The sequence below is a fragment of the Meleagris gallopavo genome, chromosome 2 (assembly GCF_000146605.3).
Source record: "Meleagris gallopavo isolate NT-WF06-2002-E0010 breed Aviagen turkey brand Nicholas breeding stock chromosome 2, Turkey_5.1, whole genome shotgun sequence".
NCBI lineage: Eukaryota > Metazoa > Chordata > Aves > Galliformes > Phasianidae > Meleagris > Meleagris gallopavo.
Genome location: NC_015012.2, coordinates 36,672,045 through 36,679,570, shown reverse-complemented (window position 1 = coordinate 36,679,570; position 7,526 = coordinate 36,672,045). Strand labels below are relative to the sequence as shown.

Here is a 7,526-nt window from a genome sequence, read left to right as displayed (position 1 = left end):
GCACAGTGCCTAAGCTACTTGAGCCGCCTCGTTTATTTTTCATGGGTAGCGCTTTGCCCAGCAGCCAGCCGAGCTGACTCACCTCACGGCTGCCCCTGCGCTCCTTCTGATCCACGGGTCAAGGCACGTACCCTCAGAGGAAGGAGAGAGTGTAGGGCCACCCCCAGTCCAATAACTGCTATATCTACTTAGCAACATTTAATTCTATTTTATTGTTTGTTGAATTTTTACTGGTCCTTCAGGGCAGAGCTGTTGGCAGTCCAGGGGTTGAAAGTTTTACATGAATTGTATTTCTCAAGCTTTGCTTTGTCAATCAGTAGGACTAGTCTGAGGCACATCGCTGCTGCTGCTTCTTGACTCCTTTTTAAGGCTTAAAAAAAAAGCCCTCAAACAATGTTGTGTTCATAGCAGTTAAGTCCATGGCTGTAATCGCTCCCAGACTTTTGGGGACAGGGGTATTTTAGTAGGAAACTGTGAGTATTGCACTGATTTCATGTGCAGGGTTGCTGGAATTTGGATTCTGCTTTCCATCCATGACCAGATTCTTCTCATATTCTCTCTGTTAAAGGAGAATGCTCATTTTCTGGACTATGGAGACAAGCATTAAGATCAGGAAACTATTTCTGTGAGCTTAAAAGGTTTTCTTAAACTGGCCATGTCCCTAAGTGCCAACATGCATGTGTTTTTGCATTTTTGAGAATGACTTGAAAGAATGATAGCTATGAATCATGATGTGCAATCAGTAAATATACAGATGATATAGTATATCCAGGAGTTTAGCTGATATAATTATTATACCAGAGTAGGAAAAAAAGGACACTCACCTTATCCTAGGCTTGCATAATAGACACCAGTGGAGTGGATCTCCAGAAGAGATCCTTCCCTACTGGCAGTCAGCTCTTAAATGGGTCTAGGAGAGGTGGAGCCAGGCTCCACCCCTTCCTGCAGCACAGGTGATTTGCCTTCACCTGTGCTCCCGTGGTTGACTCATTGCTCACCTCAGGTGATTAATCAGAGGTTCAGGCCATGATTCAGCAGCCCCATACACACGGAGACCATGATATGAATAGAATCATAGAATATGGACTGGTGGTTGGCAACCCTGCACATAGCAGCAGGGTTGAAACTAGATGATCACTGTGGTCCTTTTCAACCTAGGCCATTCTGTGATTCTGTGATGGAAGGAATCCATGAGAGTTATTGAGCCTAACCTCTGGCTCCACACAGCACCACCTAGAATCAAACTCTATGTCTGAATGCATTGTGCAAATGTTAATTGAACTCCAGCTGATTGGGGCTATGCCTACTGCCCTGTTCCAGGGCCTGAGGGCAGCAGTTTTATAGGTTGTAGTAGTAGGTAGCAGTTGTATAGTTTGCTCTCTGAAAGATGTTTGCACTTTTCTTTCCTCTCTGTAGGAAGGGCAGTAGGCATATCATTTGGGAAGGATTAAATTAGAATCTGTGCCTACTTCCAGCAACAATGGACCAATATGTTTGCTAGATATTTAAGAATAAAAGGCAGAAGAGCTAATGGTAATGTTTACCTTGCTGTGGCTGGCTCACACTATTGCTACTGCATAGTTTAAGTATTTCTCTCAAAGGCATTATTTCTGTTTGGCAAATCCCAATGAATTCACTGTATTTGTTTTCATTTTGTAGGTTTGATTTTGGAGCACGTTTTAATAATTATTAAAAACAAACAAAATACCTTAGAAATACCAGTTGTCAGCACTGTGACATGCATACGCTTTGTATTGGACCTATACTTTGTATAGGACTATACAAAGTAGCGATCTATGGGAACTGCTTAGTCATGGCCTGAAACCGCTGATTGAGCACCTGGGGAAAGGACCCAGCCAACCCTGGAAGCACAGGTGAAGGCAATTTGGCTGTGTGATCAAAGGGGTGGAGCCTGGCTGTACCTTTCTTAGACCTCATTTAAGGGCTGACTGCCAGTAAGGAAGGATCTTTTTCCGGAGATTTTTCCTTGGTGAAGTTTTTCTCTGTGAACCTGGAATCTACTGATATGGATGAGCAATTTCTTCCCTTCTTTTATAGCACCTCTATTGTGCCTGTCCTTTTGTCATTGTACCTTTGTTGTGTGATACCTTTCCCTTGTATTGATCTGCTTAATTACTACATGTGGATACAACAGATATGTGGTTGTGTGGATTCTCTGGCCAAACTTGCTTTTAGCTCCTAGGGAGGTCACAGAGGGAACTGAAATTGATAAAGTCTTGCCACTTTTCTATTGGTAGTTCAGTTATTGTCTTTTGATCAGCTCTTATTTGCTTCAGCTGAGATTATGTGCTGTAGTTGTACAGAGTTCATATGTGGTGATCTCTCATGTAAAAATGTGCCTTAGAAATGATTACAGAATCAATTGAATTGAATAAACAGGCAAAATGGAGTGGATTCACATCTCATGTTATGAGAAGCAGAGTAAATCACAGCTGCTTTGCTGAGTTCATGAGCTAGATTTCAGTAACCTGACACATGGATTTCTGGAAACTTTTTGCCCTTGAAATTTTGCCTTATTTATTTTTCCAAATTAACAGTTGAGTGACTGATTTCTAAAATTAGCAGAGTAAACAAGGAATCAGTATGTCACAAATCCTTCTTCAAGCCTGGCAAGCACCAACAGTAAGAGCACAACCTGTTGGGCAATGGAGTATCTTCCAGTAACTTAGTTGTGAATATCTGAGGATATAGAAAGGTAACAACCTTTAGTGAACCACCTGATAGATGTAGAAAAAGCAGACATTGTGGGATATGTGAGTTCTGTGGCCTGTTAGGACTACTGTATCTAAAAAACTGGTACACTCTAAGCCCTGGGTTTTATTTGTGTGTGGGTTTTTTTTTCCCAACTGTATCATTAGACCTACAGCAATCTTTTTAATATTTCCTTGTAAGTCATACTTGCCTGGTATCTTGTTCTCAGCTGTTGAAGTCTGCTACGAATTATTTTGAAAAGTACCCAAAGTTATCTAGATAAACAAGAGAAATGTGAAGAGTATGGACTAAATGAAATAGTAGGTCAAATTTGATACAGTAATGAAAAGGGAAATTTCATATGTGAAATTTTGCATACAGCAGTGTCTTTGCAATTAGTGTATTAAAAAAGGAAAATAGAGTTAAGTAAAAATAAAGAACTGTGAAGTACAAAGAGAGAACAAATTGAAAAAAAGTTTTTGTAGGTGATGGAAAAACTAACTACGTATCTTAGGTATACCCTTGTATCCTGATTCCTATGTTTTAGACTGCTTATATAGGGTGTGACTGCAACACATCAGTCAACAATACAGGTGAACTCTTTGATGTCTTACTATCATCCTTGTAGCACCTACCCTTTTTGGAGAAGGAACGTAACAAAGAAATGAGTGTAGTGACTGCCAAACTTCTGAATATAGCAGGTGAGCACGGACATAAGTAATCTGGTTTCCAAAAACCTACAACCAAACTCTAAGCCATTAACTCTAGGATTTATGCACCTGCCCTTTGTGTACGTGTGCTTATTGGCCAGCAAATCTGATGGTGAGGTAGAGGTCTCAAATTATTATATGTTTCATGAAAACAAGCAGCCAGGCAGGGAGAACCTGCTAATGCCTCTTCACAGGGATAAGTTACAGCCTGAGACCAGTCATATTATGGTCAGGGTCACTATGCTGATCTAGAGAAAATGAAGTTTCACTGTTTGTATGGCCCATGTTTAACTTGGACACTGCACAACCCCTGGAGTGGTGAAAACACTCCCATATCATGTCAGACTAAGGGCAAACAGGTTAGCCACAGACTTTACATAAGATAGTCTGTTTATGTGTCATTCCTTATATTTTCTTTAGATAGTGTTGTTTCAAAAGTCTAAATCGCAACATTTTTGTGCAACTGTAGAAGAACAAACCAATATAATAATTGGCAGAGAAAGTAATTTTAGCTTTTTAGCTACTGGTTAATGATTCCTACTCCTAAACAGTCACAGTGTTTTAAGGAATTGGTCTAGCAACGTATTGAAGCTTCTGACAGCTATAATCTACAGAAGGATACCTGGAAAAGAGAACACCGGGATATATTTCCTGACTACTGAAGTAAGTTAGGTTTATGTTGAAACAGAAATAATCTATTGAGTAAGAATTTACTGAAAGATACCTGAAATGTAAAGCAAACAAATGAAGAAGGATAAACAAAGTTTCTACATGTTACAGACAAGTCTATAGCAACCATCATTATTAGCAGTGCTTCACTGGACAGGAATATATTCTCTATGGGTGGAAAAAGGTTTCATCGGCAGCCTTGTGCTCAGAAGACACACCAAAAAAAAACCACCTTTGTGACTGTAGGTTATTATTTCAAACACAAAAATAATTTGCTATGTATTACCAGATTTGTACATGCTTGGGATAAGTCTAATCAAGAGTGGGATGTTTGGTTGTTGTTTTTTGTTGTTGTTGTTGTTGGTTCCTTGCTTGGATTTTGTTTGTTTTTTATAGAACTGAGGAATGGAGAAGAAGCAAATATAGTTTTGGTTTGTAAAAACACAGTTTGAGAATATTCATTCTATTTGAGTATGAACTTAGAAAGCTTCTTTATGTTATTATTAGTTACACTGAATTTAGCAGTTTACAGAGTTGCAGCAAGGTAAGCTGGAGGTTGTGCTTAAGTTCAGAAGTTTGGTTAGAGAGCTAATCCACTGATTTAGAGAATGCCATGGCTTATTCTGTTTATTAATTTTTATGATACGGTTGTATTTTGTTTTGCCAAAATACTTTCTGTCTCTCTTGACTGGTCATTTAGTTAAGTAACAGTATCTCATTTTGTTAAGTATGATGCAAGAACAGGCATGTAGCAATCTAATTAATCTGTACTGTTGACAGTGCATTAGAGATATTTACATATAATTACAGTGTCTTTTTTAAGTACTAGGAAAAAAAAAGTTAAGTTATGATGGCTACCCAAGTTTTGAGGCAGTACTGCTGTCTAGTCTATTGACCTCTATTATAAAATTCCATTATTTTGAAGAGCTCTTTACAAATTTATTAATAAAGAAATTGTTTCAAATTGAAAAGCTAATATAGCTTACAGATGTGCTTAAAAACACATGATTTTTAAGATCATTAAACCAGTTTTGGCTGTTAGCACAAGTGTTGTTATATTAAATTATTATGTTATTATTTACTAAAATCACTTCTGAATACTAATGCAGGAAGATTTCATTTGTATGGCATTTACAACCTGGTGGCTTAACCCCTAAAACCATTAATGTTTGTTTGTGGTTTACGGCTGCCTATCTAATATTAATTCCCTTGGATATTTTGAAGGATGTTAATGGATGCATTTTGTTCTAGCATATATACATACATTTATGCAATGTTCTTGTTACTGACCTTATCTGCTTTTGGCTTTAAGAGCCTTAGTCTTCAAACAGCACACAGAGATGATAAATGTATGCAGGTCTTCAGGGCAGATATGGCATTCATTTTGTTAAGGCATAAATTTAGCAAGGTGAAAGCCCAGAAAAATTCTTCTCTGCTGTGGCTTTGTTGTTGGTTACGCTTACAGAAGAGGCTCCAATTGTTATGCCAGTATTGGTGCAGATCTGTGTTGGTGGGAACATATTTTCTCTTCACTCTAAGTCTCAGCCTGGTTATCTATCACCAAAACTGTTGCCTCATTAAGGAAATCCTTGAGGGAAACATGGAATCGCAGTTTTGTTTCTAATTAGGCTCAGGGTCACCCTTTGAAATTAAAAAATTCCTCCCTTCTTTGGAAATGAGTTTTGGTACTAACATGGAAGCTGTCACAATCAGTCAGAACCATACAGTGCACAGCTAGACTCAAATGCTATACAAAAAAAAAAACAACCAAAAAACCCAAACCCCATGCTTCTCCATTGTTTTTACCTGTTATGAATGGTAGAAATATTAGTAATTTGTTAGCTCTGCCTTGGAGATTAATATACAGCGAGAGTGGAAGACTTGTATGTGTGTGTAAAGCTCAGTGGCAAAGCCTCTGCTTGTATTAGGTGAAATAAGGGCAACGCTTCTTAATCTTCTGAATACTGTGCCATCTCTGTCATTAGTAAGATGATTGATAAGCTGTAAAAGCTATCCTTGTAAAGCCTTCCTCAGTCCTGAGAACTCATGAATTCACTACAGTAATCTTGGAAAACCACTAAAATCCTAGATATTGAAAAATTCTAGATGATAGCAAAAAGCCAGGTAGCAGCATGAGCTGTTGTATTTAATCTAAATTCTAAGAGGAGCTTAATCCTCATCACAATTTTTTTAAAATGTGTATAATGCATTAGATGGAAATAAACTGCAAAAGCACTTGGTTGTTAATGCTTTGTGTACCAGTCCTCTTCTGGTTACTCCAGCTTTAGTAGGCTGACTGATCTGATGCTTTCCCAGTCCAGTGGAGAATTTGTCTGTGAAGTCACAACCTCCCTAACAAAAAAGAAAGGTAGTTAACACAAATGTGTGGCCTGTATGATAGCAAGCTAACAACATTCAGTTGATTTCTTTTGTATTTTCCAATACATTGGTTTCTTTTGTATTTTACAACAAGTAACAACATTTGATATTTCTTATTTACAAATTAATTTCATGCATGGACCTCACTTAAGAAATCTGCAATTACTTCAAGCTTAATGAAACTGTAAGTGAAAGAATGTGGCAGAGATGGCAGTGGCGATCTAAAGCAATTATAGAAAAGAATTTGACATGATGTTTGTGTCATTAAGGCTCGGCAGGTGGTGAAAGCTCTGGAGGGCAAGAGGTGTGAGGAGCAGCTGAGGGCCCTGGGTGTGCACAGCACAGAGCAGAAGAGATGAGGGGAGGCCTGATGGCGGCTGCAGCTCCTCACAGGGAGCGGAGGGGCAGCGCTGAGCTGTGCTCTGTGTGACAGTGACAGGGCCCGAGGGAACGGCATGGAGCTGTGTCATGGGAGGGCAGTGGGGGTTGGGGACAGGTGCTGCACCAGAGGGCGGTGGGCATGGAACGGGCTGCACAGGGCTGTGGGCACGGCCCCGAGTGCTGGAGTTCAGGGAGAGTTTGGGCATACACTCTCAGACATAGGGTTTGGATTTTGGGTGGTGCTGTTGGAGCCCAGAGTTGGGCTCAATGATCCTTGGAGGTCTCTTCCAACTCGGGATATTATGTGATTCTGTTATGCTGGAAATGCCTGTAGTGTAAGAGAATGAACTTGATTTATCTGTCAAAACCAGTGCAGTGTGCGACTGTTACTGTGCAGTACTTCTGTTTATAAACTCTTTTCTTGCCATGTGCAGATATAGGTGAAACCCTAATGGAAACCACCCTTGTCTGTCTGCAGGTAGTTAGCTGGCTGTGTGAGTGTGAGCTCAGGAGAGAACAACCGATCTCCTATCGGTTAGGTGCAGACAGTAACACTGCTTGATGGATCACAGTACGCGCCGTCTTTATCTTTTTCGTTTTGTTAACGAAACACGAGTTTTCACACAGCGAAGCGTGTCCCGCCCGCAGCAGGGCCGTTACGCCCCGGGAGGCCCC

General features: G+C 39.8%; 1 protein-coding gene across 1 annotated transcript in view; it reads left to right on the top strand.

Annotated features, from left to right (window-relative positions):
• Window positions 1-7,526, top strand: part of EDARADD (EDAR associated death domain) — a 25,358-nt gene that overhangs the window by 857 nt on the left and 16,975 nt on the right. The gene's annotated exons all lie outside the window — the stretch shown is intronic.